The sequence below is a fragment of the Schistocerca gregaria genome, chromosome 3 (genome assembly GCF_023897955.1).
Source record: "Schistocerca gregaria isolate iqSchGreg1 chromosome 3, iqSchGreg1.2, whole genome shotgun sequence".
NCBI classification, from domain to species: Eukaryota; Metazoa; Arthropoda; class Insecta; order Orthoptera; family Acrididae; genus Schistocerca; species Schistocerca gregaria.
The window spans coordinates 601701461-601725567 of NC_064922.1; positions in this window are offsets into that span (position 1 = coordinate 601701461).

A 24107-nucleotide genomic window follows, 5' to 3' on the forward strand; every position below is an offset into this window, starting at 1 on the left:
GAAACTGACGACGCAGCTGCTGTAGCTAGTAATTACGTAAAAGTGGAAGACATTAGGGACATCTTACTCCAGGAACACGACGTAAAACGTAACAACATTGCGTATCCTGTGATTCACATTACAGTAAATGACGTAAAATTTACGACAGTACTGGACTCTTTCAGTCCCATTTCAGTAATTAGTGAAACTGCTTTTAGCAAATGCAACAAATCGAACGATTGCCCCACACTTCCGTTACGTAAGATTAAATTACATGGATCAATCGTTGGATAAAGTGTAGATGTACGCCAACAAACCAAATTAGAATTCTTTTGTCACAGCTCCATGAACTTTCTTATTGTTCCATTATTGTCGACGGAAATTGTATTGGGAGTAGACTTTTTTAATGAATACAAAGCAATCTTAAACTTTCACGATGCTGGAATAAGTTTAGAGAAAGAAGGTAAGTCAATAGCTTTGAAATTTGAAGATTGGCTCTCAAACCATGATGAGGAAATTAATCGGCTTTACCTTCTGTTAGACAACAGTTCGGAATTTTCTACGGAAGTAGAGACTAATAATCACTCTGCAAGTACTGACAGGAATGTTATCGACGACATATTTCATACTAATGAGTTAATTCACAATAAAATTCGAACAATTGAGAATTGTATGACACTGATAGGCAAGAGCTTTTTGAGATTTTACAAGCACATTCCACAGTTTTTACTCACAAAACAGGAACAATCAAGGGATTTCAATACCAATTTCGTGTTCGTGAGCATACTAAATTTTGTGTTAGACCATACGTAATTCCAGAACATTATAGGGACCATGTTAGAACAGAAATACAATCTATGCTGGACGAGGGTATTATTGAGCCTGCAGTAAGCTCATACAACAATCCGTTACATGTTGTTGAGAAGAAAAATTGATCGATCTGGCTTGTCTTAGATTCGAGACAAATCAATACTATCATTATTCCTGAAACAGACAGGCCGCAAACGTTTGAAGAACTTCTTTAAAATTTTAATGGTGTAAAAGTATTGTCTTCCATTGATCTCAGATCTAGCTTTTATCAGATCGAACTTAATTCAGAATGTAGAAAATACACAGCTTTCCTTTTTTTCGGCGTTTTTTATCAATTTCGGAAACTTCCTTTTGGTTTGAACATTTCTTCGGCAGCATTCATTCGTGGGCTAAATTCCATATTACCTGATTTCTTAAAACGTCAGATCACCTTATATGTGGATGATATTCTAATAGCAGAAGCCTCATGGGAACAACATAATCGCGTCCTCAACAGTTTGTTACGTATTTTTGCAGAATCTGGAATTACAGTTAACTTGGAAAAGTCTGAAGTCCGTAGGTCAAAAGTGAGGTTTTTGGGACATATTATTTCTTCTGAAGGCATTCAGCCGGATCCTGAAACGTTAGAAGCAATCAGAGCCATTCCAGTTCCACCCACAAAAAAACAAGTCCGCAGTTTTCTAGGTTTCGTAAATTTTTGCCGTCGTTTTCTGAATATGCAAATTCTAGTTACACCAAAACTTTGTTCTTTCACTGGAAAAAATACTATTTGGAACTGGAACGAACAAGCACAGTTTGAATTCAATTATTTGAAAGAATCGCTACTTAACGCGCCAATACTAGCTCATCCAGATCTCTCACCAGATTTTTGCCTTAGCACGGATCCTTCAAAAGTCGGTCCTGGTGCCCATTTATTTCAAGGAACCACAGAAAATGACAGTACTGTTCAGAAATCCATTGCTTTTGCTACCCGAGTGCTAACAAAATCTGAAAAAAGTTATTCCGTTACTGAATTATAAGCTTTAGCTATCGTTTGTGCATTTAACAAATTCCGTTTCTTTCTTTATGGTAAGTGCGTAAAAGTATACAGTGATCATCGTGCATTACAATTTCTTATGTCTTCAAAATTAAATCATGACAGGTTAAAACGTTGGGCATTGTTCCTGCAAGAATTCTGCTTCACAATAGTCTACATTCCCGGCAAGGAGAACATTGTTGCGGACGCACTGTCACGCGCACCAACTGGGCTTGAGAAAAGTAACACAGAAAGCAACCTCGAGAAAAATTTCAGTATTCTTTACATTCAGAAAGTCGCCTTTGAAAACTTCATCGCCACATCTTTAAAGGACATTGCTCATGAACAAGATAAAGATCCGATTTGGAAAGACATTAAAAGCAAATGGCATGAAAAGACACACACACAGATTCGGCATTATTATGTGGTTAGAAACAACATACTGTTCAAGCGCTGCACTGTTGATGACAAGCTATGGGTACTTTGCATTCCAGACGATTTCGTTAATAAGCTCATTTGGTACATTCATTTCAGCTATGCACATTTTGGTCCATGAAAATGTTATCATATTCTTCGAACGACTTGTTATTTTAACAATATGGAAAAGAGAATTCGAAGAGTCTTGTCTATTTGTAAACTTTGTCAAAAGGCGAAACCATCTACTGTCTCGCATTGTGCTCCATTGTTTCCTATTATTACTTCTAAATTAAATTTACTTCTAAATTTACTGCTGTTGATCTCTTGGGACCGCTTGTCAGAACATCTAATGGATTTTCATACGTTCTAGTCGCTGTTGAACTTACTTCAAAATTTGTTTCTTTCACTCCGTTACGTAAAGCCACTGGACGGTCTTTATGCAACGCCTTTGTTAAAAATTTCTTATGTGAAGTTGGACACGATAGTAAAGTCATTTCAGATAACGGACCACAATTCAGATCTGTTGTTTGGTCACGCATGCTTCGTAATCATGAAATCAAATCTGTTTTTATTTCATTGTACTCACCACATTGTAACCCATCTGAACGGATAATGAAAGAAATCAATAAGCATTGCTGACTTTATTGTCACAGAAAGCATCAGCATTGGGACAGATATTTACACTTATTTCAAAACGTGCTGAATGAAATGCCTCATGACTCCACTGCTTTACCACCTGTTCTTGTACTGAAGAATAGAGAACCACCGAACAGAATCAGAGAGCTTGTAACTATTCCGAATACACGTAAACTTCGACACAAAGACATAATTGATTTGGCTATTAAAAATATAAATTCTGCTGCAGACAAAAGGAGAAAATTACACGGTAAAGCAAATGCAAAGAAATTATATATTGGTCAGAAAGTTCTCATTAAAGCTCACTCATTGTCACATAAGAAAAAACACTTGAGTCACAAATTTTTTTCTAGTTTACAATGGACCTTACAGAATCCGACGTATACCACATGATAATTGCGTTGAAGTTGAAACTCTGAGTACTAGGAAGAGTAAAGGTTTACACCACATTTCACATGTAAAACCGTTTATTGAAAGATAATCTGCTTTTTAAGTTTGGCTTTGCCATAAAATTATTCACTTCACGCTACTAGTACAATTTGTCAGACTTAGAATCTGTTAACATGCAACCATATTTGAAGTTAAATATCCAGTCAAGAACCAAGAGAACTTATTTAAACAGAAATTAAGAATGCATTGTTATAGTGAACAGACGCCACAGTGTTATTGTGTGTGTACATTCTTGCTTGTTAGTTGCACGATTACGTAACGACAATAAGGCTGACATACTTAGAACATTTACCAGTAATGCTAATGAGATTTTAATGCAACATTTTGGTTTACTTGAAAATACATTCTGGATTTAAAGTACTTTCTGTGAGATACCAGATGACTCAGTGGTTAGTTTATGTGACACCTACACGATTTTATCACGACGCTACTAATGAGTGACAATTTACAATGTTGCTTTTGCACTGTATCTGTTTTATATCTGCACAGTTTTTCTGAACTATTCTGGAAAGTAAAACATGTTTTACTAGTAACTTTTGTGGTATAGCTACAATGAGAAAGCCTTTTCTGTAGCACAACAATACGTACAGTACAGTACTTAATTCATCACGGCAATAAGCGTAATAACTAAGATATCTATACGCAAAGCATTTCACTTTCGTTTATCATGAGGTAAGTACATTGACTTCTGCAGAACTTGGTTTTCGGAGGACAATAACTACGACACTTCCACAGAGATTGTCTTACAGCAAGACGCACATTTAGCGCTACAGGACACGCATTTGAGTGTTTAAGTTTGTACTTAAACCATTTATTTTTCAACATATTTGAATTACAAAGAAAGTTTTCCGTGATACATTTCATTCCATTGCTGTAATCTGTAAAACCTGAGGGTATAATTACATTAATCCTCAGGGGGGTACACGCTTACTTTGTGTACCATGGGCGTGGCAAGCACAAGGAGCCCTAGCTAATATGGTATTTGCTTATACAGCTTTACACATTGGTACCATATTTCTCTAACAAAATTACACAGCTATCTGATCATTTACCTGAGGGAGACAAATATTTATTTTACTATATCAGTGACAGATTACAAAGTTGGATAACTTCACACTTATGAAATTGTATTTTGTCTGTCCTTTGTGAAATGTTCATATATTTTTGGAACCATTGTGATACTATGGGAGCTTTGAATGATGTATTTGGTATTGGATCATGATTTTTAAAGTACGTTTGAGGTAAATCACACTTTTGACATGAGCAGAGAATTTTTTTTACGTTTTGAAATTATTGCAGAAAGCTATGACGTTTTTGAGATTTGACTGAGGTGTTATAATGTTATTATTACGACGATGATGTGAATTATGCTGCTGAGGTATGTTTAAGCTGATGCTATATGAGTTATTTGGTTATGCTACGTATCTGTTATGATGAAATATTGAAGATGTGTCAACGAATATGTATATGTGTAATAAGGTAAGGAACAATAAGCAGTGGTTAGGACTCTGGTTTGTGAAAACGATTGTTGGAAACCAAGAATCGTACTTTAAGAGTTATGAAATGTGTGTAAATAGGTGAATGTATCACAACACCACCAAATTTTTTGGACACTGTTATATCAATAAGATTTTGTTTCTACAGATGAATAACGCAAATTCTTGACCTGTGAAATTTTTTATATGAGACTGTCACTGTAGTGCAAACTGGTGTCGTAAATATTTCGGTAACAAAGTTAAGTGACCACCTGCACGTAATGCGTCGTGGGCACCCAGCTGCGCGACAGACTCCTTGAAAAAAGCCATTAGTGTGTGCCTATCAGAGGCACAGGTGGAGAGAAAAATAAGAGGCCATTATCCTCGCTATTGACATTCGTTTGTAGAAATCGTAAATACGACACACACTCAAACTTGAAAATATGTGATTATGCTGTGGAGCTCTTAATTTATGATATTTAGTAAGATGCCTAATGAAACGATGAGAAACATTTCACGTCTATTGTCTTGCTAGTTGAAAGCTTGTTTACCGCACTATGATACGCCATATGGCTAGTGAATGACGTTTCACGCCTTGCTTTGTCTATTTTGTTTAATATCTAGTTTCTAGATGCACTGCAGCATTGGTTAAAATAAAATTTTATAGACGTACTAATATAAATATTTTCTGTCTAAAGACCCAGTAAAGAATCATTTTATGATGTGCTAGCTTAGAAAAGAGAGCACAAATAGCCATTTCCCTTCCCAGGAATTGCAAAAATAATTTTTTTACGATTTGGTAACTTATCTGCTAGCGTATGTTCTCGTGATGCATCACTCTAGTGTGACATAGGTATTAAACATTTTTACTGTAATATTTTTTTCTGCTTCAGCTTTGTCATGTTTAGATATAAATTATTACATTTATTGCTGCTTGCTTTGCTTACTTGCACTTTTTTGTCATTGCTGTTTGTGTTAATTGTTTTGTGCTGCTGCATTGCGTCGTTCCTTAGTTAAGCATCGAGCTCAGTAGATTTAAGTTAGCTTAAGAGGGGTAGACTATATAAGAGAATGAGTTGCGATGAATTGGAAGGAATGCATTGACAGCTATAAGAAAATGGTTTGGCCAAAAAAGTATTTTGAAAGAGGATAGGAACAAAAAAAGTAGGGTTTAGGGACAAGAGGTTTAGGTAGGATTTTCTTAAAAATAAATGATGAAGTAAGGTAATGGAAAAAAAATAATGAGGTAAGAAATATGTGAACATATAAATACAAAAAGCATGCTTGGATAGGATTTTTTTTTTTGCTGGAGCAGATGTTGAAATAAGTGGGACGATCTATGGAATGAAGTTTTGGGTTGGACTGCAGTACCAAATGTTACCCTAAAAACAAACCCTGTCCTTTCCTTTTGTGTTATCCCACTATGTGTTTGTGTACCTTGTGTATTTGTTTTCTTCCTGTCTCTGTGTACTGTTTCATAGAATTTTTTCTCTTCTAATGCTAAGCTACATTCACTATGATGAGGAATACTGTTATCGTCAAATACAATTTGAACTAATAACATGTTATTTACAATTAGAGATGTTTACACATTATTTATTCTGTTTTGTTCTAATGCTCATGTGTGAAGTTGATGTTTCAAAAGATATTCTGATCTTTTATGTATGTACTTAAGTCATAATTTCTGTAACACTGGTGTATTTGTTATTTCGATTCTTTTGTAAAGCCTGTATTACAGCAAATGTTGTCTGTACTATTATGTTCTTTAATGATATATTTTGTACCTTTGTAATTGCATTCTTATGTTGTAAATTTATAACTGTATACACCAGTTCTTCAAATTAAGTTTCATTACACTCCACACATTTCTGTTGGTCATATTATATGGACAATATGTGAGAAGTAGGGACTGATATTGTTTGCACGTGTGTTAATAATTCAGCAAGGGACTGGATAACAGCATTGGTGGTTCTAAGGACATTTCCAAAAACTTTGTGAGTACACAAGTAGTGGGTTATGGACTTGCTATATTCTCCTCAAGACTCTTCGATGGTGATTGTGCACCTGCACAGTCACAAAGGTTGGCTGCTAGCCATCTCTACTAGGACTGCAGTGGGTCTGCACCTCTGGTGGCCCACCAATACCATAATCTCTACAAGGACTACAGTGGGTCTACACCTTTGATGACCCACCAATACTATAACCTCTACTAGGACTACAGTGGGTCTGCTCTGTGATGATCTACCTACCAATCGTCTTTGACTTACTGACTCTGCTGTGGGTTTGCTCTGTTGTGGCCCATTACCTGTCTGCATGTCAAGAGTCAGCACTGTCTTTCCGTTGGAAGGACAACACTACTTCTTCAAGACTGCATCGAAATCCATTACTTCCTTGTGCATTTTCTTTTACTACTCAGACTTTGAGAAAAACATTGCAATTTTACTTTGATGAATGATCAGGACTGTCTTTATTGACTGTGAGAAAACTTTAGCTTTTGACCAACATTGTATCGATAAATGTGTGCATTTTATTTCTTTGTTATTGTAATTATGAAAAAAAAATTCAAATCTGTATTGGCCACTGACCAAAACAATTTGTAAATTTTTTTGTGAGGAGCATGGGGGCTACGTGAGTAGGCTGTTTAGGTTTTTTATATTGGTAATGCCACGATGCGCTCTGAAAATCACTGGCTGTGCTGTGTGCAGTCAGTGGCTGGTTGGCATTGTTGTAATACTCGCCATTGTAGAGTTGGGCAGTTGACTGTTAGCGGCGCGTAGCGTTGTGCAGTTGGAGGTAAGCCGCCAGCAGTGGTGGACGTGGGGAGAGAGATGGCGGAGTTTTGAAATTTGTAAGAATTGGTGTCATGAACTGATATATACATATTATGACTATTAAGGTAAATACATTGTTTGTTCTCTATTAAAATCTTTCATTTGCTAACTGTGTCTATCAGTAGTTAGTGACTTCAGTAGTTTGAATCTTTTATTTAGCTGGCAGTAGTGGCGCTCGCTGTATTGCAGTAGCTTGAGTAACGGAGATTTTTGTGAGGTAAGTGATTTGTGAAACGTATAGGTTAACGTTAGTCAGGGCCATTCTTTTGTAGGAATTATTGAAAGTAAGATTGCGTTGCGCTAAAAATATTGGGTTTCAGTTTAAGCACATTCGTGTATAATTTTTCAAAGGGGACGTTTCAAACCTTCGTCTTCATTTCTAGAGCGCAGTACCCTTTTGTGTGGCAGAGGAGTTTCGAAATCGACGGCAACTTTACGGCGTTCCTCTTGTTCATTCATTTCATCAGCATCGCTATTCTCTGGAAATTACGGTATCTCAGTAGTGTTTCCTGTCGTATACACGAAAAGAGAAAATCAAATAAAACCTCAGTAAATACATATTTTTCACTTACGAGCTGTAAATGTTTCATTTTTATCTGAAACACGTTCCCATTCTTCAATATCTCCTTCAGAACCAGAATCGTCTACGTCTTCTTCTGGAAGCGCTAAAATGTCTTCATCCTTCATTCTTTCGACCATGATGTAGTTAATTCGCTTAGAAAACGATCATGCACACTTTCTGTCACTAGTCACACACGCGAAAACGCAGGAATTTTCGTGGTTGGAATTCACGCTGCACGCATGCAAAATGTGTGAGAAACACTCAACAGACGGCAGCACATGATGCAGGAAGCTCGACGGACACGATAACACGTGACGGAAATTCTACTAACTTAGAAGGCAGTGAGAAATCGGCAGCTCACTGCCGCCCGAGTGACACTCAGGCTCAGGCCGCTCGGCAACACCAATAAGCCCGAGTCACACTCGGGCACCGTAGTGGAAGCGTTAACTGTCGGGAATACATGGGAATGAATGAATGAACAATGCTTTTGCGTGTAAACTCTGGGAAGGTTCCTGAGCTAACTCCAAAAAAGCGTGTTTTACCATATTTCAGCCATCGGCAGGCGACCAAAACCCAGAAACGAGATTCCAAGACGGATATGCATACTAAATGACTGTAGTTTTTACAATATATTGCTAAGATTTCGGTCTAGAACAACCATGGTACCTTTACCCGTTTTTGAGATACAGACATTCAAAGTTACCCTACTTGTGCACGTAAAATATGAACGTAAAAAGCGATGTGAGGCAAAAACGTAGTTTATAAAGTGATGTAGCATGGACAAATATGATGTAAAGTATCTCCGTTCTCATCGTAAGGGAAAGAGTAAAGGAACCAGAGATAAAAGAACACACTGGCATGGTCACACAGCAGACAGTGAGAGAACAGTGTTAGAAAACGATTGGAGCAAAGGCTGCCAGCAGGAGAGGAATAAAGAGGAGGAGGAAGTGGAAATGGGTGAAAGCCAGTGCTAATGTGAGACAGAGTCCATAACAATGAGCACGAGGAAGAGAGAGTTAGTGACAGGAAAGTCAGGAAAAATGGGAAGGAACAGGGAGACAGTAGCAGTAAGAAAAAGAGAGAGACAGTGATAGCGAGAGGAGCCATTTGTACACAACTAAGGCGACTGTGGCTGTTTGACAGGAGACAATGACAGTTGGAGAGCCACAAAGAGATAATGACAATTAGTTGTGCCGGATGAATCGGGGAGAATGGGCAGATGGAAGCGGATGGGTATGATTTAACTAGGGGGTGTCAAAGAGCTACAGTTAGGGAAGATTGTGGCAATGAGAGGTGAGATGCATGTTAAAAAGAGCGCAAATGCGTATACATGACAATATTTTTCAAATATTTTTAGTCCGATTTAAAAACGAAGTACATAAAAAGTTCATTCTTGTTTAAATAGTCATCTCAATTTCGTCAAACAATGAGGTAACATAACTCATCGCAAAAACGATACGCACGTATACAAATCGCGGTAGTATCGCATACACAAGGTATGAAAGGACAATACGAAGGTTTCCGACGTGTTTATGGCCTCAAGAGGGGAATCAATAGTCTTTGAACATGGAATGGTAGTTGGAGCTAGACGTCTGGGATATTCCATTTCAAAAAGCGTTAGGGAATTCATTAGTGAGATATCCACGGAGTCTTAGGCTGTGCCGAGAAAATCATATTTCAGGCATTATCCTCACCACAGGAATGCAATAGCGAACTGTCTTCACTTAACGACCGGGAGCAGCGGAGTTTGTGTAGAGTTGTCGCTGCTACCAAACAAGCAGCACTGCGTGAAATAACAGTAGAAATCAGTGGGGGTCTTACGACGAATGTATCCGTTAGGACAGTGCGGCCAAATTTGGTGTTAATGGACTATGGCAACAGACGACTGACGCGAGTTTGCTTTCTAACAGCACGAAATCGCCTGTAGAGTCTCTCCTGGGTTCCTGACCATATCGGCTGAACCCTAGACCACTGGAAGAAAGTGACTGGGTCAGATGAGTTCCAATTGCATTTGGTAGGAGCTGATGGTACGGTTCGAGTGTTGCGCTGTCCCGACGATGCCATGGACCCTAGTTATCAACAAGGCTCTGTGTAAGCTGATGGGGGCTCCTTGATAGTGGGGCTGTGTTTGCCTTCAATGGACTGAATCCTCTAGTCCAGACGAACCAATCACTGACTGGAAATGGTTAAGTTCGGCTACTTTGAGACATCTTCAGCTATTCATGGACCTCATAGTTCGAAACAATGATGTAATTTTTATTATGGGACATAATCGAGAAGTCAGGTAGTACACAAACTCCTGCACTGGCCAAACTTTCGCAGTTAAGGACGGCTATAGAGGCAGCATGGCCTAATATTTTTGAAGAGGACTTCCAACGATTGTTGATTAGATGCCACTTCAAGAGGCTGCACTGTGCCTGGCAGAAGGATGCCCGACACGACATTAGGAGATATCCCATGACGACTGTGAGCTCAGTGTATATCCAATTGAAGATGATGACTGAACATTGAAAAGTATAGGCGGATGACGAGAAATATACGTCACACAGAAAGATATGTATTGCGGAATTGGCAATGACAGCAGATCAATATAGAGAAAAGGAAAACCACCTCCCATTGCTTCGTCGGTACGACTATCCCCATACGCAGCGAGAGTGCGTACAGCGTAAGGAAGCGATTAGGCTTGCCTACCTGTTGAGCACGTGTGTTGGAAAGGCAGCATCGCAGACAGGCGGGGCCGGGCGCGGCGTGGCGCGTTGTGAGTGTGTTGTGTGAAGGATGTGTGGACACGTGGCCGTGCCTGGGCTGGCTTCGAGACTGCAGAGGCGACAGCCGCCGGCTAGAGGTCAGCGGGGCGCGGGCGGACCGCCTCACCTGTTGTAATCCACAGCCGCTCGCCGCGTGGCCAGACAGCACGCACAACACGATACAGCACAGCACAGCTGCTGGCGCCGCTGATGCCGATGCCACCACTTTCTCCTAACCTTCTGCCCTTTTCATTTCCTTCTTTGTCAATAGCTTGATCCCGGCTACGGACTCAGATAAAGGCTGTTTCACAATTCATGTCACATATTGCAGAGATTGTGGAAAGGACTTAGTGGATCAAGTTCTACTTAGAAATGCATGCCCGTGCCAGCGCCTGTAAATGTACGTACACAGGGTGAGTCACCTAACGTTACCGCTGGATATATTTCGTAAACCACATCAAATACTGACGAATCGATTCCACAGACCGAACGTGAGGAGAGGGGCTAGTGTAATTGCTTAATACAAACCATACAAAAATGTGGAATAGAGTGTGTCCCGACATGCCAGGCCAATAGATGCTCAATGTGGTGGCCATCATTTGCTGCACACAATTGCAATCTCTGGTGTATTGTGGCAGCCTGCGGCGACATTACACCAGATGTACTGCGGCGTGTACGACATTCATTACTCCAGAGATTACAATTGTGTGCAGCAAATGATGGCCACCACATTGAACATCTATTGGCCTGACATGTCGGGACACACTCTATTCCACTCCGTAATTGAAAATGGAAACCACGTGTGTACGTGTACCTCACCCCTCATGGTAATGTACATGTGCGTCAGGGAAAAAGACCAATAAAAAGGTGTTAGCATGTGGACGTAATGTGCTGTTCCAGTCTCTTCTGTACCTAAGGTCCATCACCGTTCCCTTTGGATCCCTACGTAATTCGGTGCTCTCCGACACTCACGATCGAACAGCGGAGGAGTGGTATACAAGCGCCAACTTTAGGTTACAATATCTCCGGATGTAATTAACATTTTACAATTCAACTAACGGCACTGATTACGTATTTGTTTATATGTTCAGATGTGCTAACAAAACTAACAGGGTTCCATTTAAGAAACGTAGATTTGTGTTGAAAAACATACTTCCGTGCATTTTAGTATCGTTTGTATTAAACAATTACACTAGCTCCTCACCTCACGTTCGGTCTGTGGAATCGATTCGTCAGTATTTGATGTGGTTTACGAAATATATCCAGCGGTAATGTTAGGTGCCTCCCCCTGTATAAACGGTGATACCATAATGATCTTAAAAACATTAAGGGTATCGGAAACGGCTTAAGGTATCAATTCGAGGTAAGGGTTCCTGTGTCGGAAACGAACGAGTCAAAAGCTTTTAGCAAATTCACTCTCATACCTCTGACAGTGGAAGACGTCTACTGGTACCGTTGTCGCTAAGCTACTATCAGAAGTGGTAGCATGGACCAAGACAAGAAAAAATCGCCAGTAAACATGGGCACACCTGAGGGGCTATGAGCACTTGTTCATCTACGCTACTGTGAAACACATCTCCGCTATTTAGGAACTTCGACACGTTCATACCCCATTAAGGGACCCTTACCTCAAATTGATAAATTTATTCTTCTCCATTATCGTTCAAAGTTTATAACATCATCAAGGAATCATCCCATATATAGACATACATGTACAAGCGCTGGCGCCTATACTGCGGCTTTGTGTAGCGTCGCTGGGTGACATTTACGGACATGGATTCCTGTGTAAAAGTGTGAAACACCCTTTTAGGTGGTGTTAAAGTCTAATTTCATCTAGATACTGATTCTTTTTAATCGATACTTCTCATTTCACACTTTTCATCGTATCACAAGTTCTCAGCGTGTTCCATTTGAAATCATCCTAGAAACTGATACAAAGTACCGGCTGTACTCTTATGTTTGGTAGCATGGAGTGATCTTATGGTGAACTAATGATCTTAATCGCTATTTCTGTCTGAAAATAAGCAAGAGTGTGATAGTAATACCCTTAGTCAAAGGTTAACTGATAATAGTGTCGTACCCTGTAAGTTAATTAAAGTAGGAACAATGTTTGCCATGAAAACAAAAGAAACAAATTTTTCAACCTAACTCAAGGGAAAAAAGCAGCACACTATATAGTTACTTCTCTGTAAATGAAAAATTCTGCAAACAAGCCAATGGGCTAGCTATGGGAGCCAGCATGTCAACAACTATAGCCGAAATATTCCACAACAACTTAGAGCACAAACGTACCACAAAAAAGTAAACATGCTTTCAAAAAGTTCAGTTCTGCAGATGATACGTAGGCGATACATTTCTGTTCATTGATGGGGAAGACAAAGTTGATGTACAACATATCCTCCGAACATTCAATAAAAGGTTCAAGAATTTTAAATTCACTTGTGAACAGGAAATAAATAGCATTATTAACTTCGTCGATTCAAAAATCTGCAAATAAGATACCAAAAATTCCTTCAAAATTTACAGGACACCAGCCGCCACAGACATGTGTGATCCTTCCTGCCATCCCAACATGCACAAACTAACAGCTTAATGGTCAGTGACCCATAGAGCTCTAAAAATCCCACTGAGTAATGAGAGACTCCAGAATGGAATAAAAAGCATAAAACAAATAGCTGTAGCTAATGGATATAAACCCACACTAATAGACAATTTAGCTAAAAACATAAAAAATAAAATGAACAAAATAACCATCAAGATAGAAGGAAGTTCACTGAAAACATGCACCCCCTTTCTTGGTACGTCTCCACAAAATTTGCGATTATCTTCAATCGGCACAAAATAGGAATTGCATTCCAAACAAACAATAAAATACGTCCAAGACTCACTCACAATTTAAAAAGCTCTCAAGTAAATTTTAGTCCTGTGACATAAATAAATCATATGCAATAAATGGTCAGCTTGGTACATAGATCAAACAGTCCGATACTTCCACACCAGATTCAAAGAACACTTCTACGTCTTCCTATACAACACCACACAAATATGCAATAGCCTCCCATATAAAAGATACGGGACGTCCACTTGACAATGTAGAAAACAACTTCGAAATACTACATACATCTAACAAAGGATACAGAATGGCTCTATATGAAGAACTAGAAATGTATACACAAAAATAAACTTGGGGAGAGTTTACGCAATGGCAATAGGGAAATAGGCTCAACCAGCCTTTTAAAAAGCTTTGGCGAAACTTCCTGGCAGATTAAAACTGTGTGCCGGATCGAGACTCGAACTCGGGACTATTTGCCTATCTCGGGCAAGTGCTCTACCGACTGAGCTACCAAAGCACGACACACGCTCAGTCCTCACAGGCTTTACTTCTGGCAGTACCTCGCCTCATACCTTCCAAACTTTACAGAAGCTCTCCTGCGATCCTTTCAGAACTAGCACCCCTTAGCCACAGCCTGGGGGATGTTTCCAGAATGAGATTTTCACTCTGCAGCGGGATGTGCGCTGATATGAAACTTCCTGGCAGATTAAAACTGTGTGCCAGACCTAGACTCGAACACGGGACCAAAACCATGTCTCCGCAATATCCTTCCTTCCAGAAGTGCTACTTCTGCAAGGTTCGTAAGAGAGCTTCCGTAAAGTTTGGAAGGTAGGAGACGAGGTACTGGTAGAAGTAAGGCTGTGCGGACGCGCCGTGAGTCGTGATTGGGTAGCTGAGTCGGTAGAGCACTTGCCCGCGAGAGGCAAAGGTCCATAGTTCGAGTCTCGGTCAGGTACACAGTTTTAATCTGCCAGGAAGTTTCATATCAGCGTACACACCGCTGCAGAGTGAAAATGTCATTCAGCTTCAGCGAAGTACTCAAAGCATCCTCATAATTTACAGTTTAAATGCGAAGCAATTAATATAATGACTCTCACTCATTACTTAATATGTTCAACCTACAGTACACATGCATGATCTGTTGTAATCTTTTTATATATAAGAAATGAGTATAATAATTGAAGTGTGCACGTATCTACGTTCAAGAGGAGCCCATTAAGATATTTTAAAACAAAGGGCAGTAAATAGACCTTTTGCAGTTCTATGGACCCTGTAAGTACAATCCACCGTAAAAAATTCATGTTTTTTATACTCTAAAATGCCATTAGTAGAAGACAAAAAATGACCTACACTGCCCTTAGTCTGCGATTGTGAAAAGACATCTGTACTCTTCACCAACACCATCCATGTAAATAAGCAATTCTCCAGAATATGGTGGTGCGAACCATAGAAACGCATAGTGCTAGAATAAACAAATAACTGACGAAAAACAGATTTATTTGTATTGATCAACAGTCGCAACCCTCATAATGCAGTCCTTTTTGGATGAAGTGTTCATTTCGTTCGGTAACTCGTGGAGTATAAGACATAGGGCCTATCGTGTTTTAGTCGAAGGTAATACTTAAGCAGCATAGGTTACATCAAATAATAGCTGCCTCTACTTTACATTAAATAATTAATTAATTCTGGATGGTCTTTCGGAATAAAAGAAGAGGGATAAGCATGACTTAAAAGTTATGGGTCCCCAAACACCGAAATAAATCGACGAATTAACTTTGGGAAAATGTGCATTACCAATTTTACAAAATGTTCAAAGCGCAAAAATGTGTAAAGAGTTGAAGGAATGATTATAGCTGTATCGCCATATACCATACACGAGAATCACGCCTGTGTGGCATCGATAAAAAGAAGATTAGGTTCCATTCTCGTGGTACACAATCGGTATTTTACTTAATCATACGTGAGATTTATAGGTGTTCGACAATGTGTGAAGTGGTTTCCTTTTGTTCAGTTTTTTATATATCTTGGTCTTGCATACTAAGTCGTCCAGCGAAGGGCGCAAGTAATTTTTTAATTGACACCGCTCTTGTACTAAGTATAAGTAACAATGAATTTAACTGAACATTTTCCATTTATTTTCCTTCTTCATCATTTTTGAAATACATTTTAAATTTTGAATGCATACATGCTATTATAGTTATTTTAGAGTGTCCTTAATTCGAGCTCGAATTTATTGTGAACTCGACCTTCAGCGGGAATATTCCTCAATGTAAAGCAATAGCACAACCAGCAGATGCTTTTTCAGTTCTTTGTTTGCTTTGACAATCCGAAAGGTAAGTAGTGCTGTTAAGACTCCGAGATGACATGCTATTTTACTGATTACGTTGGATATGAATGTTATATTTCATGTTCTTGCGCGGATAAACGTTAGGCGTTTAGTGTTCGGTTCAAAACTCATTGCACGTGCTCTGCCTATAGCGATGCTCGCCTGCCATTCACAGAGTCAAGTTTCTAAACAGCAAGACATAATAAGATCATCAGTTTGTTCAAATATTTATCGTTGCACCTATTTTTTCACGTTCAACAGTGTAAGCATCTGCTACTTTTAATTTGCTTCTAAACCGAACGTCCAATAGCGCTATCGGTTATTTCTTGGGTCAAAATCTTGTACAAAAAGAGCACATTTTGAGAGTATCTGATTGAAGTCATTTATTTTCTCGCACTCAGTTGGTTTAAAGGGACATGAGAGGCATACAAGGTCGGTAACTGAAAGAGTGGCTTGTGTGCAAGTGGCAAAGCGTGTGTACGAAAATCATGTAGGAAGCTTATCTAATCTTCATAACATTCGGTTCACCGTTACTTCACTAGGAATCCCCTTGCATTCACGATTCAGTTTACTTATGTGTTTCTTTGTTGTTTAAAAAAAGTTTAAATGCAAAAATTACTGAATCAGCAGACAGAATGGTGCCCACCAAAAGTGGAACTTTGCACTATGTTCAATAAACTGCATAATTATTGAGTGAGGTGGCGAATCGGAAGTCTTAGGGAAATACTTCAAACATGAATAAGCGCTAAGAACGAACCCGATCTGAACAGCAGTCTACAATTACTTAGTCAGCAAGACTGTAAGAGGGTGAGTAGATTCCATAATAATAGTGAAAACATTGATAGATTTAACGCTTACCTTATTTTACTTATAATTTTTGAAAAGCCTATATCAATCTCTATTGTACGCAGATTTTACAGAGCTGGAGAGACTGAAGCCAAGAGACAGTAATTAATCGGATAATTTCACAACGATAAGTACCTGTATCTGAAGGTATCGAGACTTCCCTTTCGACACATTTATGCACACGATACTCTGTTTACGGTACTACTCATGCGGAGAGTAGAAATACCTATTGTTCGATACTGTTGATAGATCACTGTTGTGAATTTGCTTAAATTGCTACTCATTTCACAGAGAAGATTACCAGTCAGATTCCCGTTTACGTGCTCTGCTGTGTTAAGTGCTAATGATAACTGCCCGAATCTCGTGGTCGTGCGGTAGCGTTCTCGCTTCCCAGGCCCGAGTTCCCGGATTCGTTTCCCGGCGGGGTCAGGGAATTTCTCTGCATCGTGATGGCTGGGTGTTGCGTGCTGTCCTTAGGTTAGTTGGGTTTAAGTAGTTTTAAGTTCTATGGGAATGATGACCATAGAAGTTAAGTCCCATAGTGCTCAGAGCCATTTTAATGATTGCTGAGGAGGAAAGATAACCTGGCGTTGGCATCAGTTACTGAAAAATTATTTCCGTGAACAACAGGCCTTCTATTACAGTTACGAACTATTCATTTTTTTAAACACAAGAGTTTTCAGCCAGCAAATTGAAACTCAATAAATATAGTGCTTACACAATTATTCATCCCAAAAATCATACTAGGGTTACGGATCTCACAATTTGTTTGGCCAAGCATACATGATAGCATCTAAAATGGATGCTGCAGCTGGGTGAGGGCTATTTTCTATACATAACAAATGCGAAAGTTTGTGTGCCAGTGATTTTCTTATTTCTTCGCCCTGAATGGGCTGGACTGATTTCGATGAAATTTAGAATAGGGATAGCTTATACCTGTATTTATGTGTAGACCACCTTATATATATCTACCGGAAAAGGTGTGGGGAAAAATGTGTGTAGCGTACGACAAGCGAATACCCACAATTTATTCATATAGTATTTGAGAATGAGAGATCTCAGTAATTTGCCACATACTTAACGCATGATATCAACCCTTACGAAACATTTTCTCGGTGATAATCTTCTCAAAAGGATGGAAGGAAAAGTTAATCGCAAGTAAATGTGATGACGAGCGACAGCCTCGTCTCGTGGTCGTGCGGTAGCGTTCTCGCTTTCCACGTCCGGGTTCCCGGGTTCGATTCCCAGAAGGTTCAGGGATTTTCTCTGCCTCGTGATGGCTGGGTGTTGTGTGCTGTCCTTAGGTTAGTTAGGTTTAAGTAGTTCTAGGGGACTGGTGCTGGTGGCCATAGATGTTACGTCTCATAGTGCTCAGAGCCATTTGAACCATTTTTGACTAGCGAGAGTAGGCGAGATACCGCTTAGACGTCTCAAAGAAATGAAAACAACAAATAAACGGATGTGGACTATGTTACAGGAAAGGAATTCAACAGTCAAAATTTCTAAAACGGAACACAATGTCGAAAACGTTAAAAGCAAACGTTTTAATAGAGCACAGAGAAACAGTGTAACTGTGAAACTGTTACGTTCATTTGTCGCAGATTATGTGACAGACCATTATGTTTTCATCATATCCTTGAGAGTGATCACATTCACATCCATACGAACTCCTAAATCGGGCAAGGAGGCTTATCTCTCTCACTTACCAGGCATGGCCCGCCCCGTTGGCCGTGCTGTCTAACGCAAGGCTTTCCGGGCGGGATGGTTTCTGTCGGGGTCCGGTGAACCAGCCAGTCTGTGGATGGTTTTTAGGCGGTTTTCCATCTGCCTTGGCGAATGCGGACTGGTCCCCCTTATTCCGTTTCAGTCACACTATGTCGTCGATTGCTGCGCAAACACGTTCTCCACGTACGCGTACACCATCATTACTCTACCACGCAAACATAAAACATAGAGGTTACACTCATCTGGTGTGAGACGTTCCCTGGGGGAGGGGGGCGGCGGCGAACCGGGGGCCGAACCGCACAATAACCCTGGGTTCGGTGTGGGGCGGCGGAGGGGTCAAGTGTGGACTGCGGTAGTCGTCGTGGTGTTGTGGACCACTGCGGCTGCGGCGGGGACCGAGCCTCTCCGTCGTCTCTAGGTCCCCGGTTCACATACAATACAGGTTGATTAAAAAGGAATACCACAACTCTAGGAATTTAAAACTCCGCAACGACAAAAGGCAGAGCTAAGCACTATCTGTCGGCGAATTAAGGGAGCTATAAAGTTTCATGTAGTTGTACATTTGTTCGCTTGAGGTTCTGTTGACTAGGCGTCAGCGTCAGTTGATGCTAAGATGGCGACCGCTCAACAGAAAGGTTTTTGTGTTATTGAGTACGGCAGAAGTGAATCGACGACAGTTGTACAGCGTGCATTTCGAACGAAGTATGGTGTTAAACCTCCTGATAGGTGGTGTATTAAACGTTGGTATAAACAGTTTACAGAGAATGGGTGTTTGTGCAAAGGGAAAAATTCTGGACGGCCGAGAACGATTGATGAAAATGTAGCACGCATCCAGCAAGCATTTGTTCGCAGCCCAGGAAAATCGACTCTCAGAGCTAGCAGAGAGCTGCAAATTCCACAATCAACTATATGGAGAGTCCTACGAAAAAGGTTAGTTATGAAACCTTATCGTCTGAAATTGGTTCAAGCACTGTCTGCTGCTGATAAGATTAAAAGAATCGATTTCTGTGATTTTATCCTTGCTCAAATGGAAACAGATGAATCTTTCGTTTCAGACATTGTGTTTAGTGATGAAGCAACTTTCCACGCTAACGGGAAAGTCAACCGTCACAATGTCTGTATATGGGGCACTGAGAATCCGCGGGAAACAACTCAGTATGAACGTGTCTCGCCGAAGGTGAACGTTTTCTGTGCCATTTCAGCCAATAAAGTTTTGGTCCCTTTTTCTTCGAAGGTGCTACTGTAACTGGACTGCAGTATCTGGAGATGTTAGAGAATTGGCTGTTCCCTCAGCTCGAACAAGCCACCACATTGGCACTTATCTGTCCGTAACTACCTGAACGTCAACTACCCGAGGCGATGGATCGGCCGCCAGGCAGCCCGTGACAGAGCACTTCATCACTGGCCTCCAAGAAGCCCTGATCTTACCCCCTGCGATTTTTTCTTATGGGGGTATGTTAAGGATATGGTGTTTCGGCCACCTCTCCCAGCTATCCAAACTGTTACGCCTGATATGCTACAAAGAGTGTGGAACGAGTTGGAGTGTCGGGTTGATATTGCTCGAGTGTCTGAAGGGGGCCATATTGAACATCTCTGTACTTGTTTTTGAGTGAAAAAAAACCTTTTTAAATACTCTTTGTAATGATGTATAACAGAAGGTTATATTATGTTTCTTTCATTAAATACACATTTTTAAAGTTGTGGTATTCTTTTTGAATCACCCTGTACAATACAATACGAGGCATACAAATTACGTGCGTCGATAAGAGATTCCTATCATGTGACACACGTACCCTCACTAATGCTGCGTATGACACACGTACTTTCACTAATGCCGTATATGACACAGCAGACGTGTTCTCCGGTGAAGGATTCGGTTGACTCGTCGCCTTGTCATCAAACGTTTGCGGTTCGCATTCGAAAGCCACTTCTTGGCGGCTGCTAGTAGAGTAGTCGTAGAGAATTCATCATAGGCCCCTTTGTTACACCTCGGCAAACGAAGATTTACCACGACACAGACACAAATTTGAATACAGCGAACAGCGAAAAAAAGGGAGAAAGATTGTAAAGAGGGAACTCTGAACACAAGTCGCCGGCTCTGCTGTCCAACACAGTGACTACTTAACCACGGCGTCGTGGCTGTTACAGCTTGCACTATGTTTCGCTTATTGTGGTTGGGACGTTTACTGTTTCTATTTCAGCTTTTTTTTTTACAGTTTAACCTTCTTCTTGTTTTCAAGCCCGATCTATGTTCAGTTTATGACGGGCTGCCAACTGAATCTGACGGGGTGCGAGAGGTAGTTTCCCTTGTAAGTAACAAACAATGTTCAATAACTTTCTCAGTTCTTCATCTAGGTTCTGACTTTTTTCTTTTACCTTCGTACACGTCCTTGTGGACAGTATAGCTCATTACGTAGTAAGGACACTTGAAGGAATTGGAACAGACAAGAGTGCTATTATTATACGTTTATTACTGTCAGGCGTGGTTTAAAAGGGCACTGTTTGATTAGCAGATGTCCTCAAGAATCTTATAAATCAGGTAAGCGCTTAAAAAGCCTTGGGGTTCGGCTAATACGAGCCGATTCCAACAGACACACTGGTGTGACAACGTCGACCTAGGTACGACTACAGTCCTTCTAGATCGCGTATGAGTATGAAATTTCTGAAAAGAAATATAATGTATTTCCCACATTACTGCGTGATGTAAGTGGAAGTTTATTAGCTTTAACAGCTAATTATGTAAATTATAATGTATATCTTATGTGAAACTTATGAGAGAGAACATTTAAAAGCACGAAGATTTCTGGTCTTTCCGAAGTACCGCTGATGGTACGGTAACTTATAACACTACTATTGTCAGTTCCAAATCTTTCAACTGTCCTTAGTATGTAATACTGTTTGAATAACAACTTTCTAACTCAGATGTTTTGAAAAGCAAGTTTCATGAATAAATGTTGTCGTCGCTTAACCGTCCACGAGCTCTCGGCAGAGGTCTCCTCTGTCATTTTCAAGTGGTTCACTGTGATGCGAATGACGCTGCCGTGCTTAATTAGCCACTCCGAGCGCTTCTGATTCCACAATCACAGTATCAGAGGCCGTAGTGAGCTGCAATCCACACCCTTATTGAGGGTGTTATCCGAAGCTTTCGTGTCTATTGCTTCATTTATTACCGTATCCCACAAGCCGATGGTCCGTTTGATGGTAGAAGTAACGTTGAATGCTGTTCGGTGTCCATTTTCCAGAGCATGCTCCACTACAACTGATTTTTCGGGTAACGTCAACGGAAACACATTCCATGTTCTATGCGGCGCTGTTCAATATTGCGGACAGTGTGTTCGACGTAAAACTACCCACGCCCACACGGTATTTGGTGTATTCCGTGTGTTCTGACAGCCTTCATTAGATACCGGATCTCTGATGGAGGACTGAAGACTGTGTCAATTTTATGTTTCTTCAATAGCCATCTAATCTTTCCTGTTAGTGAGCCACAAAACTGTCAAAAGGCAATCGTCGTCTTCTTCGAAGGCCTTCTGCTTTCGCTGCCTAGAGAAACAGCTTGCGAAATTTTTATACTGTTGTAACCGTTCCCTCTGAAAAGTTTTCGTAAGTTGCTCATTTCCCACTACAGGTTTTTGATGGCTGACACGGTTTCTCCTAGATGTGCCAAGGCCCTCGGAACAGACCGTTCGCTGCTGGATCGTGGCAGCTGGTGCCTTCCGATACCGATCCGTAGTGGTGGGGGGCTAGCGGTAGACGTTGTGACCGAGACACCTATTGGCTATATGTCGGACAAGGACTCCAAAACGGCAGAAAACCGTCCTTTTCTACTTCCATCGTGAACATTATGTGGTCGTGGATGGAGCTCTTCCAGCTTTTCATGACCATGAAGCCATAGGACGAAGGTGTCGTCGACTTAGCGATAGAAACTACTAGGCTTTGCAGGAGCCGTGTCCAATGCGATGTCCTCAGAATGTTCCATCAAGAGGTTGGCAACAACTAGACCTAATGGTTTCTCCCAGCGACGCCGACCGTCTGGTTGAAATATTCTTCACCATGTACGAGATTCGATGACATCAGTGTTTATTCTTAAAATCCACGACGGTGTCGATAAAGAGCCGGGACGGCAGGTCTACAGAGTCTGAGATCGGTATACACGTGAACAGGGATACTACATCAAAACTGACTGTAATATCCTCTTCACCTAGGGGTAGACATTTAATTCGAATGATGAAGTCTGCCGGATTCCTGATAAGGTGTGCACAACGTCCAACATGCTTCGAGAGGGAGCTGGCAAATGGTTTGCAAGTATACACGGCGGCGTCCGGATAGTGCTATCACAGTGTGTCGCTCAGACCGTCCGCACTGTTGAACAGCGCCGCGTAGGACGTGAAAGGTGTTTCCGCATACGCTATCACGAAAAATCCTCTGCAGCCGAGCTTGCACTGGAAAACGGACACCGAAATGCATTCGACGATACTTTTGTTATTAAATGGACCAACAGGTTCTGGGGTAGCGTAATAAATGAAGCATTAGAGATCACATTTTCGGACAATATCCTCAGTAAAGATGGTGGACTGCAGCTGAATGGGGCCTGAGATTCTGTGGTTGGGGAGTTCAAACGGGAGTGGTGGTCGCGCCACCAAAATACTGCAATATATGGTACAGGACAGGGCACCAGTGACGTCACTGGCAGCGGCACCGCTATGTAAGCACGGCAGCGGCACTCATTCAAGTACTTGACAGTGGCAGATGAGATCTCTGCCGAAGACTAGTGGGCAGCTAACCACTTGACGCGGCTTGAACACCGACAATATTTTATTAGTGGATATCACCAACAGAGCATGCATTCGTACGAGGTGTTCCATATTTTTAAACTATGTGTGCAGCAATAAGCGATGTCACTGGTCAACTTACACATTTACCAACACGTATAGCCGTAAAACTTGAGGCATAATTTTTGCTTACAATATCACCTTCTTTGAGGCTAAGTACGTAAAAATATAAAATAATAAATACAAAGATAAAGCGTACAAACTATAAGATAAAATTAAAACATGTTGTCTAAGCATCACATATTTAGAGGACTCTGTGGATTAGTATGACGTGCATGAAGCCAGCTGTTTTGTAATTTTAAACAACTGCGTCAGTGTGATCTTAGACTTAGACATGAACAGTCCAGTTGGGATTATGTGCAGATATATGTGGTTCTAATCTTTTACCTCAAATATATTGGTATGTAGCTTACTATTGCCTCATATTTAAAGCCTATTGAACAAGTACATATAACAAGGCATTCATGTTCCGTTATTGTGACTGTTTATTTAGATGTCTTTAGAACTGAATATGTCCACACGGTGTCGAAATCTGCATACGCAATTAATATTGCTTGCCACTGATTACTGTACCCATTTTTTTTACATGGTACTCATTCAAAGCTTATGGTGGATTACAAGCA